The 15,448-nt window shown below is 38.7% G+C and overlaps 1 protein-coding gene across 4 annotated transcripts in view; it reads right to left on the bottom strand.

Annotated features, from left to right (window-relative positions):
- Nucleotides 1-15,448, bottom strand: part of ROBO3 (roundabout guidance receptor 3) — a 2,447,731-nt gene that overhangs the window by 166,743 nt on the left and 2,265,540 nt on the right. The window lies entirely within an intron of this gene.

The following is a 15,448-nucleotide window of genomic DNA, read 5'->3' as shown; positions in this document are numbered from 1 at the left end:
CGCTATGATAATTTTGAGGAACAGAGTGCAAAAATTAAAGAATTTTTTTTACAACAGGATTATCCCCCGAATTTAGTTAGCAAAGTTGAGGTGGAAGTTCGAACAGTGTGAGGAACAAAATATGTCCCTCTGCTTGGGAAAACTATGGAGGATGGTGATGAAAACAATATGACCGATGCGGCCATGGAGAAAAATTCTGAATACATTAGGTCTTTTATTATTAGGAATTACCAAAATGTAAGGGCGATTCAGAATATCATTTTGAGACATTGGCGGATGTTTTCTAAAATGCCTAATGGTCTGGAGATTTTTTCACAGCCCTTATTATGTACCTATAAGAGGGAATATAATGTTAAAGAAATTTTATAAAAAGAAACTAAAGTTAAACCTGAGTTTGAAAGTATAAAACCAAAAGAAACTTTTATGTGTGGAAGCAGTGTTCCTACATGGGTAAATGTGACACCTTAGATATTCCTAATGTTGAATAAACCTTGAAAAGTTACAAATATTGTAACTGTTTAAGAATTGGGGTAGTCTACTTGGCTTATTGTACAATGTTTTTCATGTTATGTGGGCACAACATAGAGGGTTTTATGAGCAAGAATTTATGAACATTATCATATTAGAAAGCAGAAATCAGTGCACTTTATAACGACTCCCTTGACTGTAGCAATAGTCACTTTAAATTCTGGGTTTTAGCACAGGTGGACAGTGGGAAACTTTTTTAGAACTGAAGTTCTTTGGCAGCTAAAACTTAATGCCAGTACTTCTCCTGGATTAAATGGCCACGTTTCTCTGGACTTGGTGTTGAAGTTAAGTGCTGCTAAGCTTTGAAAGATAATTAATAAGCAGTGCATTCATTTTTATGGGGTTACCAACTTCCCTAACTTATTGAATTATCACCTCAAAAATAGTTTTAATGCAAACTAATAATATTTATTATTGTACAAATTACATATGTATTTTTACATTATACTGATTTTTATAAACCAATATATTCATTGTATTTATATACGTAATTATATGCTTGTAATATTCTGTTTAATTACAATGCCTTTGATACTAAATATCTTGTTTCTACTATTTTTCTCTCTCTCTTTTCCTCCTAAAACAATCCCAGCTCTCCAATCTGAGTACACTGCTCTAAGACACAGAAACTAACAACCTGAAGAACAAAGACCCTGTCCAAACTCCCTTCAGTCTCCACAGTTGAGCAGCCTATCCCTGTACTTTCTCAGTAAAGGGAGCATGAAAGTATGTGTCTAAACTATCACGGCCAGTATAGCCTATAACTTATTATTAGATCTAGGTGGCTATAAAGCACTAGCCAGGAAAACCAGCAGCTTTACTCCCTCCCCACTCTGTAACCAATCTAATCTACTTTTTCCACCATTTAAAGACACTTAGAACCACTGCTCTTTTTCTTGCATTAGGAACCCAGACTCCCTCCTTTTTTACCATGCTTACAATAAATTAATATGGGCCACCAGGTGGCAGACATGTCCCTTCCAGGCCTTGACGCCTTCTCCTGACCTGTACTACACTATTTCTATATACTGTTTATACACACACTTGCTATTAAACTGTAGCCCATAACATCTATTTATTTTAATGGTTAGCTCTCCCATACCCTCCGAATAGCTCTATTATCTACTCTCTTAACTTTATTCCAGTATTTAGGGTTACCTACCTACTGTAATCTCTGATTCAACTGATTGTTCTTATCAGCTCCTTACCTCTCTTGTCTCTACCCGCTCCGTTCGCCCTGCGGGCTCATTCCGCTCCCCTACCCTTCCCTCATTTCCCACCCACCCCTACTGCTCCTAAGCTTATACATCCTCACCACACCCTCTTCCTCTTCAATCCAATCACAACAGTCATCTTAACATTCTACATACACCTCTCTCTAATCACCACTAGTATAACTCTTCTCCTTTAAAGAACACCAGTAAGCTTATTAGGCACTATGCAAACATGACCTTTCCAAATTCAACTAAAGCTCCTAATCATTGTCTTTCTCCTACTTTCTCTAACAGCAGCCTACCTGCTAACCTCATATGTTTGTGTCTTTCGGCTTTTCCCGGTTAGGGGTTGCCACAGCGGAAACTCCGGTCCACTAATTATTGGTAGTGGATTTTTACGTACCGGGTTACCAGCCCTGACGCACAACCTTCAACGAAGGCACGCCCCATTCACGTATGCCTCCACACAGAAGATGCTCTAGCTGAGAATCGAATGGGACAACGTCTTGCTATGAGGCGACAACGCTACTGCAGCACCACCACCGCAGTCATATGAACAGTCAAAATATTTACAGCTGAACTTCCCTAATGCACAAGTACTATACCTCTAATTAATTAAATTCCCCAGAACACATAAATATAACATCTTTACCTAGCTATTTACTTGCTAAATATTACAGACTGACCCATATCAAATACAACTACCTAAAACCTAAAAAACCTCTTCACCATTACTTTAACCTCCACAATCCCTTAAACAATCTATTACACATCTCCTTACTAGATAGGGACATTCATCTTAACCCAGGACCAGGGCATAAAACTAGCACAGAACCACAACTTCATGTTCCCTCTACCCCAAATATCCCATCTAAATCTCCCAACTCACGCTATATAGCTCACCTCAATATTCACAGCATAAATAATAAAATTGCCGACCTCCATGCTCCCCTGCATGTTCATTCCTTTGATATACTTTGTTTAACAGAAACATGGCTAAAACCCACTACACAAGATGTTGAAATTATTCCATCTGGGTACATCTTGAGACAAGACCGCAAAGTAAAAAAAGGAGGGGGTGTTGCTATCCTCTATAAAGAAGGGCTACAAATATCTATACTACATCTTGGTTCCTCTTCTGAAAACAATGCAGAAATCATTAGCACCAAACTTCAACTTAATCCCAGTAAATCCCTAAATATAATATGTATCTACCTGCCCCCTGGTAACATCACCACTCTGGAAGGTATCCTTGCTGAATTATCCACAAAAATTCCCCAAGACACAACAATTCTTGGAGACTTTAATATAGATTGGAAGGACTGCTCTACTGACTCACCAACCTCCCATATTAACCTTAATGGCTTCTCACAAACAATTAACTCCTCAACCAGAATTAATAAACCCAATAACAAAGAATCCATCCTAGACTGGATTCTAATAAATAATCACCAACAACTCTATAATGCAGGGACCCTCCCTGACGATGTAAGTGACCATTCTCTCACTTACATAATCAGGCAAAGGTCAAGCTCACACAACCCAACCATATATATAACAATAAGAAGCAACAGAAACTTTAACCCCAATAACTTCCAAGCTGAACTAAAAGAATGTGATTGGTCACCTATAAAATACCTCCCACATGATGAAGCAACAAACTACTTTAACTCAAAATTCTTAACAATCCTTAACCACCATGCACCAAAGCGTTCCATCAATATTAAATCTAAATCTGCCTCATGGCTTACAAAGAAAACCAGGCAGAAAATTCAATAGAGAAATAAAGTTTGGGCACTATGGAGAACAACTAAAAACCCCGTAGACCAACAACAATTCAGGCAAAAAAGAAATGAGACTAAGAAAGCTATACTCGAAGATAAAAAAAAACTTTTACTTCCACCTCCAACAGAACAACCAAAATAATCCACAAACGTTCTGGGCTAGCATAAACAGACTACTTCAACAAGGCCAATCCACAACACCACCCCCTATAGGATCAAATTCCGACAATCCAAAGCAAACTGCTAATGCTTTTAATACCTTCTTCAGTGAGACCACCCAAACACCTGCTAATCAACTAACAGCCGATCGCTCTTCCCTTCCAACCAAAATTACTAACTCTCTCCCAACTCTAAACCTGCAACCTGTTCCAACTTCCCTCATCTGCAACCTCTTAACTAAATTAAAACCTACTACCCCCTCAGCTGACCAGCTACCTGCTGAATACCTGTAAAAGCCAGCCAAAGTCATAGCTTATCCTGTATCATTGCTGATAAATAGAACCATACAAGAAAGCACTATTCCCACCATCTGGAAAATCTCCTACATTATACCCCTACACAAGGGTGGAAACTCCAGAGAATATTCTAACTATTGTCCCATAGCACTACTTTCCCCATTAGCTAAAATAATGGAAAAGTGCATCCACAGACAGTTACTAGACCCCCTACTCCAGAACAATTTACTGGCCAAATCTCAAACATGGCTTCAGGCCTTTCCACAGTACAACTGCACTCCTATCCTTCACTGACAGCATCAATAAAAACTGTAATAACAATCTTCTCTCTTCAGCACTTTTCATCGACCTTTCCAAAGCATATGACATGGTCAACCACCACTTACTTCTCAATATTCTAAAATCCTTCTCTCTGGACATAAAGACTATAAAATGGTTCCAGTCCTACATTGATAATAGACAGCAGGCAGTGCTATGGGACAACAACCTTTCATCCCATCTCCCAGTTACCCTAGATGTTCCTCTGGGCTCTATATTGGGCCCCCTCCTTTTCTCAATATTTATCAATGACCTCAACTTATCTACTCCTTTAACTAACTGTGTACAATACACAGATGCTTCAACAATAATCTGCTCAGCTAAATCTCAATCCCTACAGACTCTAACTCAGACAATGTGCAATAAAACAGAAAATTGGTTTCTACAACGCTGCTTCTTCTCGGACCCCAAAAAAGCCAAACTCCTCCTCTTCACTCCTACCCATAAATCACTCCCAATGAACCTTTCAGTCTTATCCAACAATGGTACACTCATATCTCCCGATCCAACAACTAAACTTCTAGAGGTAACCATTGATAACCTGTACTTTGAAACCCATATCAACAATACCATAAAAACTGTCAACAGGAAACTAAGCTCCCTCTATAGGATAAAACCCTTTTGCTCCCCACTAGCCAGAACCACTATTGCCTATTCCCACCTTATCTCCAAACTTCTCTATGCTTCTTCCATATATACTAACTTGTCAAAAAATAACCTTAACAAGGTAGCCAATGCTTACAATAGCATTGCCAGATTTGCTACTGCTTCCTCCTTTAGGACCCATCACTGTCATAACCTGAAACCATTAGGCTGGTTAGAGCTTCTGAATCAGATTCACTTTAAACAACTCAACATTGGGCACAAAACCCTTTTCCAACCTATCAGTACCCCAATACTTGCAAGTCTCATTACCCAATATAAGAACCTTTCAACTTTATGCTCATCTAATAAGCTACTAGTATCATACATGTAAATCTAATAACATGGCAGGAGATGCTCTGTTCTCAAATGCAGTTGGAAAGTATTGGAACCAACTCCCACATGAATTTACATCACTGCCTACATATGCACTTTTTAAACACAATCTGAATCTCTATCTTAAAACCCCATTGGTTATGTCCCTGTACAAATCCAGGACTAATCTCATACTATATCCCAAATACCCTCTCCTAAGACCTAATTCCTGCTCTATCTGTGTCTTTTTAGATCAAGGCTTATCCTTGGCAAAAACATATCTTATCTAATGCTTGTAACATGTTTTTTGTATAAACTGTGAAGATTCCTGAACTGCTTAAAATTTGTAGTATTTAACTGTATAACAACTAGTACCTGTATGTTAGTAGTCTAGTAATCTCTTGGAGCTTATCTCCCTGGGACTCTACTGAAAATGGACATAAATCCAGTTAGACTATCCAGGTCAACAAATGTAAAATAAAATAATAAATAAAATAAAAATAAATAAATATATATGTAATATATTTTCTTAACCGGAGCAATTTAATAATTAAGTGATTCTTTTTTTATTGTACTTTAAAATTCGATTTGTAGTATATGCTGTATGGCTGTCTGTAGAGAAAATTATGTAATAGGGGATCGGAAACTGAGCACCAATTAGATTAGATGAGGGGTTTTAAAACGGGTGATCTAAATGTTTGTAATTGTTCTGATGAAGTGAATTTTGAGACAAAAACCCTTAACTTATTTAAATAAAACTGACTATTTTAACCATTTAATGGGATTTTCTGCTCATATTAAGTTCAGGGCTTGGATGCATTTTTTGAGGCACTTTATGTGTACAGTTAGAATAAGCACTTCTTAATTCATTGCCCTTTCTTCAGAGGATCTGTGCTCTCTTCAAACTACTTAGGCTGTAATATGCCGATTGACTACCATGACTATCCATACAGAACAAACTGTTCACACTTGGAAAATGCAATGTGACTACAATTCAAACAAAAATATCATCTCCTTCGAGTTCTAATGCACAGACGTGCACAATAGCTTTACTGCTCTTGTTGAAGAGAGCACAGATCCTCTGAAGAAAGGGCAATGAATTAAGAAGTGCTTATTCTAACTGTACACATAAGTCATTCACCTCCATACCCTTCAGGAAGATTCTTAACAGTGGAAGAATAAGGGGAAAGACCCTGCAACCACTGCTCAGATGCAGAAAATACCTCCTCTAGCTATGTCCTTTACACTAAAAGCAGAGCACTAAGCACAGTTTCTCCATACTAGGTCCAAAGTCTGGCACTCCATCCACCCCGCCATTAGAAACCTTAACAGCTGCCACAAATCCCAAACAAATTTTAAGGCCAATTTAAAAAGGCTGCTAATGATAAATGTTTTAAGGGCAGTGGAAGAAAGAAACCAGTGACAGAACAATATTTTATTTATTTATTTTATTTATTTTTTTATTTATTTTTTATTTTATGTTACATATGTTGACTGGGCTAGTCTAGCTGGATACATGTCCATTTTCAGTAGAGGCCCGGGGAGAAAAGCTCCAAAAATAAAATAATACATACATTAAAAAGTAATAGCAGATAAAACTTACAAAAAAACTAAAAAAGCAGTTCTTACAAAAAACTTTTTTTTTTTATATATAAAATACATTAGTCTTAGCAAGGATAGAATTAGCAGTAAGCATGAATGGGTATTGTACATGAGATACAATATTGATGTATACATACATTTTATCTATAACAACATGGTATTTTGATTCTTAAGGTAAAAATTATAAATTTAGGAGTAGTTAGTTTAAAAGGAGAAAGGTTAGTCAGGGTTAGTACAGGAGCATACCCAGTGTGTCTTAAGAAATAGCTTTAGATTCTTTTTAAAGAGTGAAAGAGAATTTTGTGTTGTGAGTTCAGTGGGTAGTAAGTTCCATTGCTTTCCTACAGAGTTAGAGTACAAGCAGTCACCTGCTGAGTGATTGGATCTTGAAGTATTGATCAACAGTTTATCTGAGGAGCATAGGTTCTTATTATTATAAGGTGTAATGATGGAAGAGAGTATAGGAGTGTTGGTGGGTTTATACAGGGCATTGTGGACTATGGGTAGCTGTAGAAAGTGAAGCTGGTTCTGAAATTCTAGCCAGTCTAGTTGTTTTAGATTCAGACAGTGATGAGTTCTGAAAGGAATGCCTATGGCAAATCTAGCAATATTATTATAGGATTTGGCCAGTTTGTTGAGGTTGTTTTTAGAAAGGTTAGTATATATAGGGCTTTGCTGCTCTTGTTGAATACTTTTACAATTCATTTGCCATGAGCATTAGTGTATAACTCTTTGCAAATAACTGTGCTGATTTGTCTATGCATGGGCTAAACTCTTGGCTAGGCTTATACAGGCCTCAGGGCCACTAGCCAAGTAACTTCCTATGATCCTGTGATCTTATATGTTCTAAATATTTGTTACTTTCTCTTCTTTTCCTCTTCTTCCAAATTCACCTTTCATCGTAATCTCCCAAACTCCCCTGTACTTCAGGATACCTACTTTCTGTAACCTTTTTTCTCTATTCCACTGTCTCCTATCTTACAATTTAACCTTAAAATTTAATTTCTGGTGATGTTAAGCACTAGTATTTTAAATTTATGGCTATTGTTAGTATTTAAATTCGCTTCCTGTTATAGTTTGATTTATTGATATTGGTTGCTGATATTTTTTTTTACTTATTGTATATCTTTTTGTTCATTTGTCTTTGTTGAAATGGAAAAGTCCAACTGGGTAGGACCCATTTTCAGCTGAGGCTCAGGGAGAATAGCTCTGTAACAGAACATTTATCTCATTAAAGCCTATAAACAGCTTTTTGGTATACTTCTAGTTCATGCCCATAACTCCTTATGGTGTCCAGTCTTCTTTTTTGGGTTACCTATTCATATTGCGTCTTGTTGTTGTCCACCTTTAGACAAACATTTTTCATAAACCTGAAGATTGGTGAACAATATGATATTGTATAGTTTTTGTATTAATTGTTTGTACTACCTATAAAAATACTATTTAAAGTTGTTTAGCACTTTAACTTGTAGATTGGATCATACCTCATTCCAGTTTTGAATAGAGGTGTAATATAACCAAGTTATTATATTTTGGCAACTATAGGAGCATAATTTTTATGCATTGAAGAACTAGCAGTGATAATGTTTAATATAATCTTGCTACAACAATATCTTTGAGTAATTTTACTATCTTTATTTAATTTTATTTATTGGTAGGCACACTTAATTATAACATAGCTACCTAGAGTGGAGTATACCAGGAATGGATAGCCTATTACGTATACTGCCTATAGCATTTTTTGAAACATGCAATATAGGTAATTTCTGTATTAATGCATAGTTATGTACGTATAATCCTGGCAACCCGTATAACGCTAGTTGATGTACTCACCTTTTGAATGGCAGTAGATATATTGTTTACATAATTCCTATACAAAACTCACATTAGTTACGCTGTGTGGTTTATATAAGTCATAGCAGTTCAGATTTAATAGCACATAAAAGCCATTTTATCTTATACATGTTTTATATACTTTTATATGCTTTTTTTGAGCTGTAGTGTGTTTATAGAAGTCTTTCCTCCATTCATACAGTATATTTTGTACAGCGAACTAGTTAATAGAATTTTAAATGATAGTATACTTCATATGAATATAGAGTGTTAATAATTAAATAATTATACAATTTTGTATTTTAGACTATTCGGAGAAGGATGATTACCGGTAATACACCGAGACATTTTATACATATATTTTATAAAAATGTATTCTATACGGGGCAAGATAAAATATGTGTGAGTTTACAACAAAGATGGCATTTTGCATTGTATATGCTTCAATATTACAGCCACTTGGTGCATATGGTTATAGTTCTTGATTATTGTTATGAATGCACATATGCTAATCCAGATGGAGGTAACACAATATTAATTTTATTATTTTTACCGTTCTACACTATGGAATTGTATATTGGGAGATGTTTTAGCCTTAAATAAAATGTTTAGATAGAAATATGTACTTGTATATTTAGGAAAGGTTTTTGGATGCATTTTGAATGTTTTCATTAGCGTTTATTTAGAATGTTAGTTAACATGTGTAGAAAGCACATCATAGTTTTTAGCCACGATGTATCTTTAAAACTGTGATTACCTAAGATTACATCACTGGTTACGTGATGATGATGATCTCATATAAAAGGCTGATTGAAAAGATTTTTTAAAAAATAACGGTCTGAAGAAGCATTTGTGAAAGCGCTAACCTCGTATACGTTTATTAAACCAGTTTTTACAACGAAGTTTATCAAATTAGTTATTTATAATGGAGATTGATCTTTTATTTTGAGTGGATTATATGTCACAAGTGTATGACATTACGAGGAGTCATATCCATGGTTACCCCACAGTTTTAACATGCTAATCTTGTACACAAGTAGTCTGACACTAGGAAGCACAGCTCTAACATGATATGATAATTCTCTGCACCAGTACTCTAATATCAGGCATCACAGTTTTAACATGCTAATCCTGTATGCAAATACTCTGATATTGGGAAGTAGAGTTTTAACATGCTAATATTGTACCAAATACTCTGAGGACAAGAAATACAGCTTTAGCATGTTAATTCTATACTTAACTCTAAAGTCAGGAAATACAATTTTAACATGTTAATGCTGTACAAAAGTACTCCAAAATCAAAGGCAGATCTTTACCATATTAATTCCTTGTAGGAGCCATTCCCCACAGATAGAGTGCTCGAAAAACAGCGAAACAACCCTTAATTGTTGCATATTGTAGACAATACTTCACTCCCCACTGGGCAAGCAGTCTCACCCTGTGAGTTCTAAGGGACTGAGAAACCCAGAAAAATTGGGAGTGTCCAGGATTACTTAAAACAACCGCAACTGATTAACGGGTCCACACCTTCCCACCATATAGTGCATGTAGGTGACTTTCCTAAGCACCTAAGCTTAGCTAACTACATATAGTTTAATGATCTGGTGTTAAGTTAACTATTCCTGCTCTGGGCAAGCATGCTACCAGGTGACCCTCAAATATTTCACCTTATCTAGCAGTCCATTTCCGTTCCCTGATCTTATGTAGTGCTTTTGTTTTATCTTTAGCTTACCCTGTCTAAACTCCTGATGTAAAACCCTTACCTTTTCTTCAGTACTAGCCTGTAGTTCTGGTCCTGTACAAACCCCTAATTTCTCCTTCCTCTGCTACTGAAACAGGCTACATACCTGTAGAGCTCCTACAGCCTTGATTGTCTTTCTCAGTTACTTTCTGCTGCAAGTTCATCCCCCATGGGGTTACATAGGAAAATAGCAGCACTGGTTAGGTACTCACCTGCCCGGGAATTACCCCACCACAACATCTGGTGTGAGGTTTTAAGTATAGGTTCATAGGTGTGTACTAGACTAATGGCCCTGGCATTACAAGCCTAGCCCATAGGATTACCCTGGCATCATGCCACCCGACCTTAGTTCCCAGTGCCTCTGTCAAGTAAAGCCACTGGAGTGATTCCTGGGGTGAATTTTCTATTTCCCATCCACTCATCAAGATTTCTCTTGAAGAGGGCCAGTGAGGTGCTCTGCTTGACATAGATGGGTAGTCTCTGGGTTATGAACCTGTCCCTCCAGCATATTTTGTTGATTGTGGTAATGAGGTTAAGGTCTATGGAGCATGTGGTGCAGAGGGATTGGGATTTCTTTAGATGTAGTATTTCTAACACAGCTGGGTCAGACATGGCTTTGTAAGTTAAGCAGAGATTGCCTCTAAGTAGGCGATATGAGACAGAGAATAGTTGGAGTTTTTAAGTCTGTCCATATAGGACAAATGTTTAAGCCCTAGGATCCTCTTTGTGAGGTACTTTTGTGGCCTCTCCAATTGTTGCAGGTGTTTAGTAATATATATGCCAAATGGGGAATTGTACTCAATGACTGGCCTAACGAGGGATGAGTAGAGGGAGACAAAACTCTTAAATAATGAGATGTGCCACATAGAAGGACTTTCTGACCACAGTGGCAATGTGGTGGTCAAAAGAGAGGTTGCTGTCAACTTATGTTCCCAGATCTCTTAAAATTCCTTCTGTGTTCAGTGGACTACCATCAATGTGGTAATTCATGAGAACATGTTTTTCCCAAAGGGGATGACGACACATTTTTTGGCATTGAACTTAAGGCCATGGTTCTGACACCAGTCGTTGGTCTCAGTGAGGCCTTTCTGTAGGAAGTCAACATCACTTGGGGAGTTAATAATATCACCCAACCTGCAATCGTCTGCAAACTTTCTCAGCCAGAGTCCCTTTGTGTTGTCCTGGACTTCAAAAAGTAGATACCAAACAGGACATGACCAAGGACTGAACCCTGAGGTACTCCACTCATGACTGCTAGGCAGTCTGACTTGGAGTCAGCTACTTTTACTCTGTGGATTCTACCCATGAGCCAGTTTGCAACCCACTTAGTGATATAGGGGTTAATGCCTAGCTTAGTGAGTTTTTGGGAATAGTATCAAAGGCCTTGGCCCGATCAAGGTAGGCTGTATGAACCACCTTGCCTTCATCCACAGCTCTGGTGAACTCAAATAAGTTGAGCAGGCATACTCTACCCTTCACAAAACCAAACTGTGAGGGATCCAGAGTTTGGAGGTTCTCTATATCCTTGTTTATTAGGTCCATGATGATGTGTTCCATAGCTTTGCATATCAGACTCGTCAGGCTAATGGGGCGATAGTTCCCAGGTTCTGTAGTCAATCCTCCTTTGTGGAGAGGGATGAATGTAACAGTCCACCATTTGGTAGGGTCAAAGCCTGAGGTGAGGCTGTGATTTAACAGGGCACACAGGTGAGGTGCCAGTTCACTCTGTAGTTCATGTAGGACACAGCCAGGGATATTGTCAGGTCCCACAGAAGCTGTATTCTTGGCCTTGGACAGTGCTGTTTTAACCTGTGCAGCAGTAATACTGGGTGCCTGGCAATCTACTGGTATTGTGATGGTCCTTTGGGGGGGGGTTAAAGTTGGCACTGAATCTGTCGGCCAGTATATTGGAAATATCTGTTGGCTTGGTATAAGGAGGTACCATTGTGCAGTAGCTCAGAGCAAATTTGGGTATTGCTGTGGAGATTCTTTACATAACTATAGAAGGCCTTGTTGTTGTCTTTACTAGCTGCTGCAATTCTGTTTTCATAGTTAGCTTTAGAGGATTTGATGAGGGATCTCAACTTTTTGTTGAGGCTAATAAGGGAGTTTTTCCAGTCTTGGGACTTCACCTTATTCTGCATCAGTTTCCTCCTTCTGTTGTAGCGTTTGTTTATGGCAGGGGACTACCAGATCGGCTTCCTTTTTTTGGAGGAGAGCATCTTGATTCTATTGGGTATGGCGAGATCGATGCATTTGTGTACGTGTTCATACAGTGCACTGGTGTATGATTCGGCAGTCATGCAACTATTCTCCATTTGCTTGGGTGCCATGAAGTTAGCCACCTCTGTTTTTCGGAGCTCAAAGTTAGCTTTGGAGAAGTTTTTCATGGTGGTTACCTTTGCAGGAGGTGAGAGGGATGTGGATTTCCAAGGTGAATAGTTTGTGGTCGGATCTAACCAGGGAGGAGTTGACTACTGGTGTACAGTAACGGTCACCCATGTTAGTAATGAACAGGTCAAGGATGTTGCTACCTCTAGTGGGGGTAAGAACAAGCTGGTCCAGGGCATTGGAATTAATGAGTTCCAGGAAACATTGGGGAAGTGTATTGGTACACGAGTAGTGTTCCAGTTAATGGAGGGGTAGTTGAAGCTGCCCAGTATGAGAGTGTTAGGTTGGACCCTAATATTCTCTAGGGTGCTTAGAAACATGGAGTGTGAGTCTTGGGACATGCTTGGGGACCTATAGCAGGCCACAACCTGAATCGCTGTCTTACCCTACATGTTAGCTGCACCTGAAATATCTCAGATGCATTATGTTGTGCTACCAGTCTGGAGGTTTGTGCATCCTTTATGAATATGGAAACACCACTGCCTTTGGAGCTTCGGTCCAAGTTCTGGGGCCGAAAGGTGTGAAATGAGTTATAGCCTGGTAGTGCAGGGGTGCTTTCTGCTGCCTTGAACTAGGTCTCAGTTATGGCACAAATGTTGATGTTCTCCATTTTAAGGAGTGCTTTGACTGACTGCATTTTGAAATTTAGACTTCTAGCATTGAGCAACATGGCTCTCAGATTGCATTTGTTTGTAGCTGTTACAAATTCAAACAAATTTAGTCTTTGAAACACCACCTAAAAGGCACTACATGGGGTGGCAAAAGCCTTGGCCAGTATCTGGAAGCCCAGGGGTGACAGATGTAGGCCATCTCTGGCAAAGCATCGAGGTTTGTCAATCATGTAATTCCAGGCAGACAGATACTGGATCCTCTTAGAATGACACCAGAAACTTAGCCAATTGTTGAAATCAATCATTTTTTGCTTGTACTGTGGTATCATTCTGGGTGATGGTAAGATCCTGCTCAGAGCTAAGGTCATACCCGCCTGGGCTATATAATCTGAGAGCTCCTCCATGTCTCTTTTCATGTAGTCCAGGGAGGTACATATCAAGTCATTCACACCCACATGTACAATGACAGAGTCATATTTGTACCTGTTGTTGAGGGACCTGAGTGGTGCGTTATGTGGCGGTTCCTGGTACCTGACAGGCAGCTGACTGTTACTTTCTCCTTATTCAACCTAGTGAGTGGGACATCAGTGTGTATCAATATCGAGTCACCTATGACTAGTGTGTTGGGCATGCTGTTTTGCCTTACAGGCTTTGCTTGAGTGGCACACTGTTTAGGAGAGTTATGTGTCTCACGATTAGTGTTGTGTTGTGGTGGTCGAGTACATTTCTGCCTTGGAGGTCTCTGCTGTATAACCAGGTAAAACACACCATTTTCAAAAATCCCTGCAATCCTTGTAGGAGCCATTCCCCACATAGAGAGTGCTTGCCCAACAGTGAAACAACCCTTAATTGTTGCATATTGTAGCCAATATGCAAGTACACTGCTTAATTTTAAATACTGTATCGTTGTGCTCACATTGAAAAGTTGTTGTAGTTTAGGGCAATATCCATTATATTTTGATATATTATGGTCATTGCTGTAATAGGAGTTAAAATGAGCTTCATGCTACTGTGTTACATATCTAATTGCCCTCGTTTGAGTAAAACAGCTCTGAATTTATGAAATGTTAACCTGTTTTTGTAGGGGCATTTCTACAGGCTTTTTTTGCCTTTTACCCGTAACTGTGAGACAAGCTCAATACTACTGTTAACAGTAGAACCGCGTATGTCTGGCTCTGTGACAGTTATGCAATTGCAGCAGACAGGAATTAGTGTTAAGGGTAGCCTTGTGCCTATATAAGGCTAAAGTAATAGCCCTACATAGACCTCAAAGGATTTTTACATTGACCACCTTTCCCTTGTGCTGCACTTGTAGTTCCCTGCATATACATAGAGCATACTTTAATCTTATGGTCTGTATAGCAAGCACAAAGTGCCGGTTTGTCTAGTAAGCACCAATTGGATTGGAAATAGCTGTTTACTCCCCACTTTTTCCTTATATTCTGTATCTTTTTCCTTCCCATTCAGGGACTGAGAAACCCAGTAAAATTGGGAGCATCCGGAATTGCTTAAAATAGCAGCAACTGATTACTGCCCCACACCATCCCACCATATTGTGCATGTAGGTGACTTTCCTAAGCACCAGGTTAGCTAACTAGATATAATTTAATAATCTGCTGTTAAAGTTAACTATTCCTGGGCAAGCACGCTACCAGGTGACCCTCCAATACTTCACCTTATCTAGCACACCATTTCCTTTCCCTGCTCCTACGTAGTGCTTTTGTTTTATTTTTAGCTTACCCTGTTTAAACTCCTGATGTAAAACCCTCGCCTTTTCTTCAGTACTAGCCTACAGTTCTGGTCCTGTACAACCCCCTAATTTTTCCTTCCTCTGCTACTGAAACAAGCTACATACCTGTACAGTTCCTAGAGCCTTGACTGATTGTTTTCTTGGTTACTTTCTGCTGCAGGTTTGTCCTGCTCCATTCATCCTCACTGTGCTCAGGCTCGCTCTGCTCCTCTACCCTATGCCCAATTCTCACCCACCCCCACATACCCTTAATTTATTTTTCAT

This window comes from Protopterus annectens, chromosome 8.part0 (genome assembly GCF_019279795.1).
Source record: "Protopterus annectens isolate FY-2018-M chromosome 8.part0, PAN1.0, whole genome shotgun sequence".
NCBI lineage: Eukaryota > Metazoa > Chordata > Ceratodontiformes > Protopteridae > Protopterus > Protopterus annectens.
The sequence above is the reverse complement of the archived record's forward strand: the minus strand, read 5'-3'. Positions and strand labels throughout refer to the sequence as shown.